Genomic DNA, 15,072 nt, shown 5'->3' on the forward strand with positions numbered 1-15,072 from the left:
ATTGACACATACTGGGCAAGATCAGTTTGGGTAAGTTTAGAAAGGTACCTTTCCAACATATTGTTGGAGGCAACATTGGAGGCAGAGAGTATTGTTAGAACGTAGGTGGTATGATAAAAAAAAAAGTGATCTGTCTTTGCCAGACTATATATAGTTTGTTTTATGGAATCAGAGGAAAAGGTGGATGGACATGGGCAGGAGGAAGAAGTAATGACATGAAGGGTGTTCTTCCTAGGAGGGCAGTATAGCCATAAGGTAATAATGGCAGAAGGGGAAGGCATGGGCTGGACAGATCGAGTGGAAGACATAACTGGTATGGATGTGAGGATGGTGGAATGTGATACAGGGATTATACAGTATCCTCTTGAGTCCTGCACTTCCTCTCTTCCTGAGGAAAGTGCGAAACTTGATGATCGCAAAACTAGGGGTATTGAAAACACTGAAAAAGCGCTTATTCATTCTGGCTCATTTAGAAGCTGACCCTCTTCCTCCTCTTTACTCCCTATCTCAAAATACATAGGTACCTTTAAATTGATAGTTGTGTTGCAATTTCAGTGAAAAATGCTCGTATAAAGACAAAAAATGGGATACAGACTTTATTAAATGGGAAAAAAAAAGAGAAAAGAAATTACAAGAATATTAAGATTTCATAGCTTCACTCACGAGCATAATCAGCTAATAGGAAACTCAAATTCATTGACCAAAACCTTGGAGGCTACATTATCATACACAAGCAGATCATCATCCTTTTGAGTAATAACAGCAGGTGGTGCCTCTTCTTGCTTGTCACAGTAAAAAAGATCATCATCATCCTTTTCAGAAACAGCAGCAGGTGATGCCTCTTGATGCTTGTCACAGTTACTGAAGTATCTTTTGGTCAAGGCTTGTTGTCAGTTTTTCCTTTGAGTTTTGTACATCTGTTTCTATTTATTTAATCTTTTATGAACTGCCTTGATGCATGTCTCATGTCAGTCAGAATTTGAATCAAAATTATGAATGGGCTCCTTTAAATTTTGTTATTGCAAATATTTCTGTAAATTAGGGAACTGTTGGCTCATCTTTTTCCTCTCCTTTCTCTTCCTTCTCTTCAATAATGTCTTCTGCACTAGGTTTGGCAACTCTTTCTCCAAAGAGGTCTTCCATATCTGCAACACTGACAGTATCATACCCACTGATGGGGAATGTTCTGGCCATCTGAAGCAGTGAATCCATAGCTGCCACTAAACTCTCTCTTATGTTGTACTGAGCTCACTGTCACTTGTTTTTGCCTCGAATTACATGACAACCCTCCTCCACCCATGCTTCATTGTAGCAATACTGACATAATCCCAACATTCCAACATTAAGATCTCCATTCGTGGAGACTTCAATGCTTACCACCAGCTTTGGCTTTCCTCTCCATTCACAGACCATCCTGATGAAGTAGCCTTTAACTTTCCTATCCTCCATGACCTAAAGCAACTGCAACATATTACTCATATTCCTGACTGCCCTGGAGAAACGGTCATTGTCGAATATTATATAGTCATTAGTATATTTGGCTTCCGTTTAGCTTAGTTAGGCCTTAGATAGAATCAGCTGACGCCGTTTTCCTTTCAGGTTCCAACATTTCTTCAGCTTTGGTATTGACATTTATTGTACCATTTATAATGTCTTAAGTGAGTATTTCTAGGGGTAAAAGGACATTGTTATATTTATTTCTGTATTTTGGGTAAACACATGAAGCTGATGTGAACTGTAGCACAACATGATGTTGTGCGGGTTTTGTGAAGTGTTGAGAGAGACATTAGAAGCGCACTACACAGACGGGTTGTCTTTTTCTTGGCCTTCTCTTTTCAAGATTCCTAGCAAGGAAATGTCCCATTTCGACATTTTGGTGCCCAGACCCGGGATACACAGTGCCCAAGGACTGCTACATTAACAAGTTAAGTGTCTCCAGCCCTGCATTTTAGAAGAAGATGGAGAAGTTAGAGAAGGCCCGAGCAGCTTGTCAAGGATGGCTGTCAAGAGTGTGTGTCAAGATGGACGGACTCCTAGCCAAGAGCCCCCCAGCAACCTCCAGTGAGTTAGTAGAAGTTCTGGAAGAGTTTGATAAGAGGCTTAACAAGTTAGAAGAAGTGCAGTCAGAGATAGAATTGGAGATAAGTCCTGAGGCACTAGAGGAGTACTTGGACAAGGCAGATGCAGTCAGACAGCAAGCCAGGCAGAAGAGATTGTTGTGTGCTGACAAGCTTAAGAAACTGGCTGAGGGTGATAAGGACAAGTCGGATTCTTCAAGTACCACAGCCCCTCTCCATGCAAAACTTCCCAAGCTAGAACTACCTAGATTTGACGGTGACCTGAAGCAGTGGCAGAGTTTTTGGGAACAGTTCTCCTCACACATAGACGACACTGAGCTGCCCACCATTAGTAAGCTAACCTATCTACTGTCACTACTAGACGGCACTGCTAAGGACGTGGTGGAAGGAGTGCCGCACACCTGCGCCAGCTACAAGACCGTCGTCGACCTGCTGAAGCAACGGTTTGGCAAGTCGGAGTGCATCATCCACGCCCACGTCCAGGCTCTCCTTGATCTACAAGTTCCGGTCCACCAAGGCAAGACCTACATCCTACAGCTGTGGAGACTTCGGGACGAGGTGGTCAAGCACACGAGGAGTCTAGAAGCCCAAGGAGTTACAGGCAAGCAATGTGAAGTGCTACTAACCCCCATGATTGTTTCCAGACTGCCCACAGAGTTAAGGTTAAACTGGTCAAGGGATTGTAGTGGACATGAAAGTGATCTTGAGTGGCTTCTTAGTTGGCTTCAAAGGGAGATTGAAGTGATAGAAAGGAGTGAAATGTATAAGGGCAATGTTAAGAGTTTAGAAGGAAGGAAGGGTAGTAAGGATAGTAAAGAAGTACATAAGGGAAACAAGGAAAAATTGTTCACAGCCTCGGCTTTACATGTGACTTCCCCGCCTGAAAGATCAGATTGTGTGTTTTGTAGTAAGAGAAACCACAAGTCTGAGAAGTGCTACAAGTTTCTGGTGTTGGATGGGCAGCAGAGGTTTGACAAGATAAGGGAATTGGGTGTGTGTTTTAGATGTTTAAATAGTGGTCATAAGTCTAGAAGTTGTAAGGCCAAATGTTCCAAGTGTCGTGGTGACCACAATAGTACCATGTGTGGTGTTAAGTTGAGTGTGGTCCCTAAGGCCGAAGTAGAGGAGAGTAAACAGACGGGCACCCAAACCCTTGCGATGTTGTCAGGCCACTACAGGAACAAGACTGTGTTACAAACAGCTAAGGTAAAGGTAGTGAACCATAAGGGGGATATTGTTACTGCAAGGCTGATGTTTGACAATGGCTGTGATAGGTCATATGTTACCAATAAGTTTGTAGGAAGATGTAAACCTGAATGGGTCACCAATACAGAAGTCCCTTATAGTTCCTTTGGTGGCCATAGCTCAAGCAAGTGTGTACAAAGTAGTCTATACAAGTTGAAGCTTTTAGATGATAAGGGTGATTTGTTTTCCCTTGTGTTGGCAGGCATTCCCATTATATGTGAACCGCTAATTAGGCCAGTAGTACCAGAACACATTTTAAGTGCCTTTAATCATTTAAAGTTTGCAGATGACTTTGACCATAGTTCTCCTTTAGACTTAGATATCCTTATTGGTCTGGACTACTACTGGAGCCTAGTAACGCCTAGTGATGCAGTTCAAGTGGGGTTGACAGTTGCCCTGAAATCAGTGTTTGGCTGGACCTTGAGTGGAAACACTGGTAAATTTTCTGACACTACAGGTGTGCCTTTACTGCCAACCTTTAAACCTTCGTCACCTCAACTCTTGTGCATCTCTAAAGTCACTGATGCTGATATGTCTAACTTTTGGGATTTGGAGACTATTGGCATAAGTAGTAGCAAGGAAAGTAAGGAAGACGTTAGAGATAAGATTGTTCAAGAATATAGTGATAAGATCAAGTTTGTAGATGGTAGATATGAAGTCCACTTGCCGTGGAAGGACAACCCTAAGAAGGATACTTTGATGAGTAATGAAGTTCAAGCTAAGAAGAGATTAAATAAGCTTTTGGTGAAGTTGGATAAGGACGAAGACTTAAAGGCTGAGTACATGAAGGTATTTGCCGAGTATGAGCATTTAGGAATCATTGAAGAGGTGCCGGTAGAGGAAATTGTACACCCTGGCCCTGTTTACTACATGCCTCACAGGCCAGTTGTCAGACTCAGCAGCAGCACCACAAAGGTACGACCAGTCTTTGATGCGTCTGCCAAGGGTCCTAACGGGATTTCTCTCAATGACTGTATGACAACGGGTCCGTCTCTCAACCCAGACCTAGTAGAGATATTAATTAGATACAGACGCTGGCCCTATGTAGTTACTGCTGATATTGTTAAAGCTTTTTTGCAAATAAGTGTACAGAGCCAAGATAGAAATGTTCATAGATTTTTTATGCCAGCCGAAGGTGGAGTTAGACACATGAGGTTTACTAGAGTTGTTTTTGGCAATACATCAAGTCCTTTCCTTCTTAATGCTACGATTAAGACACATTTGAGTAAGTACTCTGAGTGTGAAGTAATTCAGGATCTTCAGAGAGACATGTATGTAGACAACTGGTTCAGTGGGGCTGATAGTGAAGTAGAGGCAGTAAGGAAGTACACCACAGCCTACAACATTATGTCTGAAGCCAACATGTCTCTTGAGAAGCTTGTATCCAATAGTTTAGTAATTGCATCAAAATGTAATGACAAGGTTCACTGTGTACAGGACGATGAAGTTAACAGTGTACTAGGTTTGAAGTGGTCTAAGGACAGTGATGTTTTTTCTTATTGTGGTCTAGACCTGGATTTCCCTTTGGAATTAGCATGTACCAAGAGGACAGTATTAAGTTTAATAGCTAAGATTTTTGATCCATGTGGATTTATCAGCCCATTTACCATGTATGCTAAGATACTTTTCCAAGATATTTGGAAGTCAGGTGTGTCCTGGGATGACAAGTTGTCACAAGATTTAGAAGTAAGATTTGAAAAATGGGTAAGGAGTACCAGACATTTGAGTCCATTAGTTATAGGTAGACATTATTTTCTCCATGTACCTTGGAAAAGTATTGAGTTTATTGAGATTCATGGGTTTGGGGATGCCTCGGAAAAAGGTTATGGGGCGTGTGTATACCTAAGGCTATGTCTTGACAGTGCATGTAACACTTCATTGGTTGTATCCAAGAGTAGAGTGGCACCAATCAAGAAATTAACCCTGCCTAAGCTAGAACTGTTGGGAGCATTGCTTTGTGCCAGATTGGTGGTGTTTGTGAAGAAGGCTCTGTATCTTAAGATTAAGACCCAAGTGACGTGTTGGACTGATTCCACTATTGCATTGGGATGGATAAGGAATGATCCAAGTTTAAAGGATGTATATGTCAACAACAGAGTTAGAGAGATTCAGCACCTGACACCTCCAAGTAACTGGTATCATTGCAAGGGGACAGAAAATCCTGTCGACTTGATAACCCGAGGGTTACTAGCAGAGAGCCTTCTTGGAAATGATCTGTGGTTTAGCGGTCCTAAGTATTTGTCTGACCCCACATTTAGAGTCCAGGAAAGAGATGCTTTAACTGCCAGCATTAACACTGTGAATGTTGTACTTGAGAATAATTTAGCATGTTTAGCTGTTCAGACTAGGACACCCATTTTTGACCTTGAGAGATATAATGATCTTGCTAAGTCACTAAGAATTGTTGGGTATGTTTTGAGATTCATAAATAATTGTAAAAGTAAAAGGTTGGGATGTGAGTTGGAAACTTGTAGATTTACAACTGAAGAACTAGAGTTTGCCGAATTAAAATTAATCTATGTAGAGCAGAGACAAGCCTTCCCAGATGAAATCAAAGCCATATCCAGTGAGCGGTCTCTTCCTAAGCATTCCAAGCTAAGCAAATTAAACCCATTTCTTGATCAAGAGGGTATTCTAAGAATCAAGGGTAGATTACAATTTTCTAGTCTGGGTTATAACTCAAAACATCCCATCATTCTTCCTAAGGGTCACTTTTCTAAGTTGTTAGTACAATTTCAACATAAGTTCATGAAGCATGCAGGTGTAAACAGCATTGTGTCATCATTAAGAACTAGTTTTTGGGTGATTGGGTTAAGAAGAATGGCAAAGACGGTGGTTAGAGAGTGTTTGAGTTGTCGGAGGCACGACAGCCGTCCTTGCAGTCAACCTGTTGCCCCTTTACCTGACCTGCGAGTCAACCCTGCACCTCCGTTTGCAGTTACAGGTTTAGATTTCACTGGCCCTTTATTTAGTGCTGATCATCCAGGGAAAAAATTGTATGTGTTACTTTTTACCTGTGCTGTTATTAGAGCTGTACATCTAGAACTCACAGAGTCCATGTCATTGGTCGATTGTATGCGGGCCATAAGGAGATTTGTTGCTCGTAGAGGGATTCCTAATGTTTTCTATTCCGACAATGCAAAAACATTTGTTGCAGCCTCCACAGAAGTACAGAAGGTGTTTGGTCATCTAGCCCCAAGGTGGAAGTTTAATGTACCAAGGTCCCCATGGTGGGGCGGGTGGTTTGAGAGGCTCATTGGTTCAGTCAAGCTAGCTTTAAGGAAGTCTTTGGGAGTTAAGTATGTAAGCCAGTCTGAGTTAGAAACAATTCTTATAGAAATTGAGTCGTGCATTAACTCTCGACCATTGACCTTTGTGAGTGATGACCCAGATTTTGATCATTATCTAACTCCATCACACTTTATTCTTGGTAGGAACAGCACATGTACACCTTCTGATGTTGATGAATCCCCTATTATAAGCCCTGAAGACTTGTACATTAGAAAGAATATAAGAAATCAGAGGTTGGAACATTTTTGGAAGGTGTGGAGAGAAGATTATATAGCTAATTTGCCCCCTGTAGTAAAAGGTTTCAACCAGAAATGTAAAGTGGATGTTGGTAGTGTTGTACTCATTAGAGGAGACAATGTACCCAGACAACGGTGGCCCATGGGTGTGATTGTTAATGTGTATCCCGGTAGAGACGGTGTGATTCGCAGTGTTGATGTTAAGACAGGAAAAGGCATTTTCAACCGGACTATTCAAACCCTGCATGATTTAGAGATAAATCCTCATTTAGACACTGATGTGATAACTCCTCAACCAGTACTTCATGATCAGGCAGTACAAGATGATGTAACTTCAAGTGTAGCTAATGATGACTCTGTACAAGATTGTGATCCTGAGGAGGAGGAGGAGGAGGAGGAGGTAGCTGTTTATACTTCAAGGGGTCGGCTCGTTAAAAGGCCTCACAGATTAGATTTATAAGTTGTACATTTATTATGTATGGTGGTAGGTCATGTGTTGTGTTTGTTTATGGGAACTATTGGGTTATGGTATGATATGGTATGATGTTAGATACTTATTGTACGAGGTATTTGTTTGGATAAGTTGCTTCGCCCCTTATGGTGGGGAGGATGTCGAATATTATATAGTCATTAGTATATTTGGCTTCCGTTTAGCTTAGTTAGGCCTTAGATAGAATCAGCTGACGCCGTTTTCCTTTCAGGTTCCAACATTTCTTCAGCTTTGGTATTGACATTTATTGTACCATTTATAATGTCTTAAGTGAGTATTTCTAGGGGTAAAAGGACATTGTTATATTTATTTCTGTATTTTGGGTAAACACATGAAGCTGATGTGAACTGTAGCACAACATGATGTTGTGCGGGTTTTGTGAAGTGTTGAGAGAGACATTAGAAGCGCACTACACAGACGGGTTGTCTTTTTCTTGGCCTTCTCTTTTCAAGATTCCTAGCAAGGAAATGTCCCATTTCGACAGTCATCATTTCTTACCTTTTCCTAACCTCTAATCCTCCTGCTTATGCTATCACCCTATCTTCTCCATTGGGCTCCTCCGATCACAATCTCATATCTGTATCTTGTCCTATCACTCCAGTCAGGTTCCCAAAAAGCAGAGGTATCTCTGGCATTTTGCCTCTGCTAAATGGTAGGATTTGAGGAGGTATTATTCAGATATTCCTTGAAATGACTACTGCTTCCGAGTCAGAGACCCATCTCTGTGCTGAGTGCATAACAGAGATGACAGTGCTCAGCAAGGAGGCACATATTTCTCACTCCTTCTTTCGACTTAAACCTTCCAAACCTTGGTTTAACACAGCCTGTCCTCATACTATACACAATAGAGGTTGCCCATAAAAGGTACCTGAGTCTTTTGTCATCTGAATCTCATGCACTTTATAATTCTGTCCAGAATCATGTCAAGTCTGTTCTCCAACTAACCAATAACTCCTTCATTAATAAAGTGTCAATATCTTTCAAGATCTAACTTCCCTTGTGATTTAGGGCACCTAGCCAAAAACACCTCCAATAATTTTGCTTCTTCATCTTTCCTTCCTTTACTTCAACCTGATGGCACCACTGCCATCTTATCTATTTCTGAAGCTGAAGTCTTCACTCAAACATTTGCTTTAAAACTCTCCCTTAGATGATTCAGGGCTTGTTCTTCCCTTTCCTCCACACTCTGACTACTTCATCCTACTTATTAAGATCCTTCACTGATATTTTCCATGCCCTCACTGGCCTTAACCCTTGAAAAGCTTATGGACCTGATGGGGTCCTTCCTATTGTTCTCTGAAACTGTGCCTCCATGGTAGTGCCTTGCTTAATCTAAATCTTTTCAATTCTACCAATATCTACCTTTCCTTCTTGCTGGAAGTTTGTCTACATTTAGTCTGTTCATAAAAAAAGGTGACTGGTCTAATTTCTCAAATTAATGTCCTACTACATACTTTAATTTTCTGCCTCTATCCTTTATCCTCAACAGGAAGATTTTTAAACATCTATCACTTCACAACCTTCTATCTGATCACTAGTATTGGTTCTGCTGAGATAGCTTTACTGATCTGGCTTTTCTTACTGACTCTTAATCATCCTCTTATAGGGATTTTGGTGAAACTTTTGCTCTTGCCTTAAACATATCAAAAGTTTTTGATAGAGTCTGGCACAAATCCTTGATTTCCAAACCACCCTCCTACAGCTTCTATCCTTATGTCTATAATTTCATCTCAAGTTTCCTTTCTGACCATTCTATTGCTGCTGTGGTAGACAGTCACTGTTCTCCTAAATCTATTGACAGTGGTGTTCCTCAGGGTTCTGTCCTGTCAGCCACTCTCTTCCTATTATTCATCAATGATCTGCTGAACCAAACTTCCTGTCCTATCCACTCCTCCATTGATGATACCACCCTGCAGTTTTCCATGACTTTTTGAAGATGTCTAACTGTTCAAGAAGTAAACATCTTATGGAGGGAACCCACTGAATGCCTGACTTCTCTAAAATTTCTGATTGGGGCAGAGCAAACTTAGTATTGTTCAATACCTCAAAAAACTCAATTCATCCATCTATCAACTGGACACAACCTTCCAGATAACTATCCTCTCTTCTCCAATGACACTCAACTGTTCCCCTCTTTTACACTGCACATTCAATGTCTGATACTTACTTATAATCTATACTGGAAACTTCACATTTCATCTCTAGCTAAAACAGCTTTTATGAAGTTAGATGTTATGAGTATCTCTGCCAATTTTTCTCACTGCCCAAGCTGTTAACACTGTAATTGGGCCTTATCAGTCCATGTATGGAGTATGCTTCACATGTATGGGGGGGGGTTCCACTCATACTGCTCTTTTAGATAATGGAATGAAAAGCTTTTTGTCATATCAACTCCTCTCCTCTAACTGTATTCAGTCTCTCTCTCAGTACTGTAATGTTGCATCTCTTGCTTATCTTCTGCTATTTTCATGCTAACTGCTCTTCTGATTTTGATAACTCTATGCTTCTCCTCCACCCTCGGACTCACTGCATAAGACTCTTCTTTCCTTCACCCCTGTTCTGTCCATCTCTCTGATGGAAAAGTTAACCAGTATTCTCAGTCATTTATCCCTTTCTCTGGTAAACTCTGGAATTCCCTTCATGTATCAGTATTTCCTCCTTCCTATGACTTGGACTCTCAAGAGTTTCAAGGCAATTATCCTGTTATTTGATCATTCTATTTCATCTTACTTTGGGAGCTGGTTTTGGAGAGGGCATTTTTTTAAAGAAATTTTTATTCCCCTTGGCCAGTGGCCTTCTTACATAAGAAGAAAGTCTACAACTTTTTTTTGTATCAAAATTATATAAGAAATTCTGTGCTGTCATAATATGATTGGGTCTGGCTGGTGCTGGTAATGCTGCTCACCTGTTTGATGATGCACTGGTCATGAGTGATGCGGGACTCCGACCTCTGGTGCAGCATTCAGTAACACTGGTAACTGAAATACATGAAAAATAAACAATGACAGGTAGATCTAACTGTGAAAGAAAACACCTGAAAGAGTGTCGATAGTATAAAAATATGAGTTATGCAATAAATATTTTCCCCAACTTATCAGTTCATTGGTATTGCCAATACTTTTAGTTTTGGAACATGAGCATGGTGAAATTTTAAACTTTCAAACCCAAATGTAGCTATTTTACAGTATTTTCATTAGTGAAGAGACAGGATAGATATTAAATTTGAATTTATTCTAAGATTTTTTTAAAGTTTTCTAAGATAGAAAAAAAAAAAAAAAATAGAGATTTGGATTTATCAACTTTTTTATTCAAAATATTAATTTTGTTATTGCTAGTATCAGTATTTTGGGTTTATTGATTTATTGGTTATTGGTTATTGGGTGATGAATTTATCGCCAATTATTGATTATCATTTATCGCCGAAATGGTTATCATTATTGATTTTTTTTCATTATCGCACCCAGCAATGATTTATACAACAATCTTGCCTTTTTTCTTAAAACCTCCCTGCACCTCACTGACCCTCCCATTAGTTACACCAAGCAAGCCTATCTCCCTAACTGTTACACTAACTGTTCAACAGTTGTGCTGCCCAGCAGTGACATCACACATGACTGATGGCATGATCCCAGTATTCAGTATTTGGTGTGTGCTTCTAGTTGTTCAGACATGGCCTTTTCCTGCTGGCCATCAAATAGCATTGCAACTTGTTATTACATATGGTGGTTTTCTGGGGTGTCTTGAGCTGCACAGTGGTGTGGAGGACATAGGATTGTTGATGTCATCATTATATGCTCTATGAAACACGCATGGAATGTGACAGTAACAGTGGAAGATATCAGGGCTGCTTCGGTTTCAAGGTACTTGCTCAAGGCGACTGTGTGGCTGCCTGTGTTTTGTAAATTCCTCAAAATCCCTGTTCAGGGTGGTATGTATAATTATTACTATTATTTTATTCTCAATTTTGAATACCTTGCACCATAATACTTTGCCTTACATGACACATGTTGTCAAAAAGCGTGCATTTTTGTCACGCAAGTTACTGTCTCTTCCCCAGAAAACAATTTCTTACACATAGTAGGGTTAAATTAAGATGTCGACTGCTTGAAGGTTGGAAATATTCCCTCCAGCTTTGGGAAGAACTGTCCAGTGACCCATAGATAAGAGATGCAGTTCAGGGAAGAAATTTGTTTTCATTTAATGACTTCCCTTCACAAAGCTGTAAACCTCCTCCATTACATTTTTCTAATGATGATAAACAAAGCGTTGATATCACCATGGCTAGCTTTATTCATGTACACACGGTTGAGGAAGCTCATGATGTTTCCTCAGGTTTTTGCTCACATATTTTTCCTAGGCAGAAGAAGGATGGCAGTGTTAGGATTATTCTTAACCTGAAAAGTTTGAATGAGTATGTGGAATGTTCATTTCAAGATGGAAACTCTTGTATGTGGAATGTTCATTTCAGGATGGCAACCCTTAAGAGTGTTTTACATTTAGTTACAAAAGATTGTTTCTTTCCATCCACTGACTTAAAACATGCATATTTTCCAGTATCAGTTTGTGAAAAGGATTGGGCCAGGTAGAAATTTAAATGGAATGGAAAACTTTTTCGGTTTACCTGTTTACCTCAGGGATTTTCTTCATCACCTAGAGTTTTTACAAAGTTATTGAAAATACCTTTTTCACATTTTCAGACCTTTGGAATTTTGACAATGATTTACATAGATGATTGCCTGGTGACAGCAAATGCACAGGAAAAATTAATAGATGTAAAGTACATTACCTCAACATTGGATCAATTACGTTTCACCATTGATTTGGAGAAGTCAGAATCTGTGCCCAGTCATGAAATAAAGTTCTTGGATTTTATAATAAATTCTACAAATATGACAATACAACTCACCAAAGAGAATCAGACAAGATCAAAAGATTAGGATTCCAATTATTACAAAAGAATGAAATTACAATTAGAGATTTAGCTGGTTTCACTGGCAATGTGGTTGCAGCAAGAGAAGCAGTACCTTGGGCACCTTTGAAATATAAATATTTAGAAGTTTTAAGAAATGATGCACACAAAAACAAATGTGGTGATTTTGATGATTTACTATTTTTGGATGAAAGGGCAAACTTCTTCATAGGATGGTGCATAAATAACATTCATTCTTGCCTTAGGTCACTGGAAGCATTACAATTACAATTTTGAGCTTAAATCTGTTCTTCTTGGCCTTAAGGCTCTTTTCCATGATGTGATCTGGAAACATGTTCAAATAAAATCAGATAATAAAACAGTTATAGCAAACATTAACAATTATGAAATTTGCTGATGTAGTTGAGAAAATTTTTGAATGTGCTCTTGAAAGAGAGAGAATTATCAGCTGAATTCATTCACGATTCTCTGAATGTGGCAGCAGATTTGGCTTTACATGAGAAGGTATTCAATAAAGAATGGAGATTAATACCTAACATTTTTTTCAAGGTATTTGTAAGATTTATGGAAAATTCTCTGTCAATCTGTTTGCAACTCACATTAACATGCAGTTGCCCTTTTCTATTTTTGGAGGCCAGATTCTGAGGTTTTAGGTACAGTTGCTTCATCAATTCCATGAAATAATGGTTCTTTTCTTTATATTATCTCTCCCTTTAGGATCATAAAAGACATCATTTGTAAATTGAAGAAGGAAAAGGCATCAATATTAGCAATACTTCCAGTGTGGTGAACTCAACTATGGTTTGCAGAGGCTCTCTGTCTGATGGAAAGAACACCTCAACCTCTAGGCAAATGATTATACCTGCATCAAGATCCACATCAGATCCATCCAATGAGAAATTTACAATTGGCAGTATAGCTTTTGTTGGGGAATATTTTCACAGTTCAGGACTTTTAGATGGGGTTACAAATTTTCTGTTTAAAGCATGGAATGAGAAAACACTTTTGGCATATTGGGGGCATATCAAAGTATGAAATGAGTTTTGTTTGTGAGAGAAAGTTGATTGATTCTTGCCCCTTTTAAATAAACTATTGGATCACTTACTCAGTTTATTTAATAATTAAAGACAGATGGCTCTGGATACAGCTTTAGTAGCCTCAATGCAGCCAGATCAGCTAATTACTGAAAGTCAAAATGAGGTAGTGTGTTTGTTTATGAGGTCAGTAGCAAAACAGCATTCTCATTTGCCTAGATGTGACATCACATGAAATCCTGACTTTATTTTGAACATATTCAAAGCTTCAGAAAACAAAGACAAATTGTCTTATCAACCTTGTTGAAGGAGGTGGAAACTTTGATTATGATGTTATCTGGACAAAGGTTGCAAACCATGATTGTTTAGAAATAAGGAATATGTTGCTTTCTAAAGATATAATAATTTTTAAGATTGGTGATCCACTAAAAACATCCAATATCAGGCATCATTTACAGGAAAGTTTTCATTATAATTCCACTGGACAAGAAATTATGTATTGTTAATACCATTAGAATTTACTTACAGCTGACTAATAAATTGCAAGTCAGACCAGACCAGACAAAGTTTTGGTTAACAACCAGGAGGCCTTATTAATCATGCATTTAAGGCCACAATTACTAGATGGGTTAGAGATATAATAAGAGAATCTGGTATTACTGAAGATTTGTTTCATGTGGTCAGCACTTAGCGCTAAAGTATTCAAAGCAGGAATGGCCTGGGAAAGCATAAAGAAAGAAAAAGATTGGAGACAGGAATTTTATAACAAGATCATTTTGCATTTAGGTACATTTGATCAAAAAGTCTGAATTCAAATACAGGAAAGCAGTAATTGTGTATTTGTGTTTATGGATTTTTCTTTGATTTGACTGAATGTAATGTAAATTCCCAGTTGGGGATGAGGCTATGAGTAGTCATGCTGCTGGGCAGCACAGCTGTAGAAGAATTATAAGACCATTGCAACTTAGCTTCCTTGGTAAGAGTGCAATGACAAGAATTGTAAGACCATTGCAACTTACCTTCCTCGGTAAGTGTTGCAATGACTGGAGTTTTTCCTGGGCTGTGCTGCCCAGCTTTGCATGATCATGTGTACCCTTGCATCCCATTTCAATTAAGTCCCTAGGTTTTTGCTGGGACTGTAAAGAATATATATATATATATATATATATATATATATATATATATATATATATATATATATATATATATATATATATATATATATATATATATATATATATATATATATATATATATATATATATATATATATATATTATCTATTTTATTTTTTTATGTAGCAGGGACACTGGCCATGAGCAACAAGAATCCAATAAAAAAAAAAAAAGCCCACTGAGATGCCAGTCCCAGAAAAGGGTCCAAAGCAGTAGTCAAAAACTGAAGGGTAAGTGTCTTGAAACCTCCCCTCTTCAAGGAATTCAAGTCATAGGAAACTGGAAATACAGAAGCAGGCAGGGAGTTCCAGAGTTTACCAGAGAAAGGCATGAATGACTGAGAATACTGGTTAACTCTTGCATTAGAGAGGTGGACAGAATAGGAGTGAGAGAAACAAGAAACTTGTGCAGCAAGGCCACAGGAAAAGGGGAGGCATGCAGTTAGCAAGATCAGAAGAGCAGTTAGCATGAAAACAGTGGTAGAAGACAGCTAGAGATGTAACATTGCAGTGATGAGAGACGGGCTGAAGACAGTCAGTTAGAGGAGAGGCATTGATGTGACGAAAAGCTTTTGATTCCATCCTATCTAGAAG

General features: G+C 39.0%; 1 protein-coding gene across 6 annotated transcripts in view; it reads right to left on the minus strand.

The window, feature by feature from the left end:
* Nucleotides 1-5,787: 5,787 nt before the first annotated feature.
* Nucleotides 5,788-15,072, minus strand: part of LOC135091611 (tRNA-dihydrouridine(20a/20b) synthase [NAD(P)+]-like) — a 202,055-nt gene continuing 192,770 nt past the window's right edge. For all 6 annotated transcript variants that reach the window (XM_063989372.1, XM_063989376.1, XM_063989374.1 and 3 more), the window contains one exon: nucleotides 5,788-10,318. The gene's annotated coding sequence lies outside the window, so the exon portion shown is untranslated. The remainder of the gene's footprint in view (nucleotides 10,319-15,072) is intronic.

This window comes from Scylla paramamosain, chromosome 38 (genome assembly GCF_035594125.1).
Source record: "Scylla paramamosain isolate STU-SP2022 chromosome 38, ASM3559412v1, whole genome shotgun sequence".
Classification (NCBI taxonomy): Eukaryota; Metazoa; Arthropoda; class Malacostraca; order Decapoda; family Portunidae; genus Scylla; species Scylla paramamosain.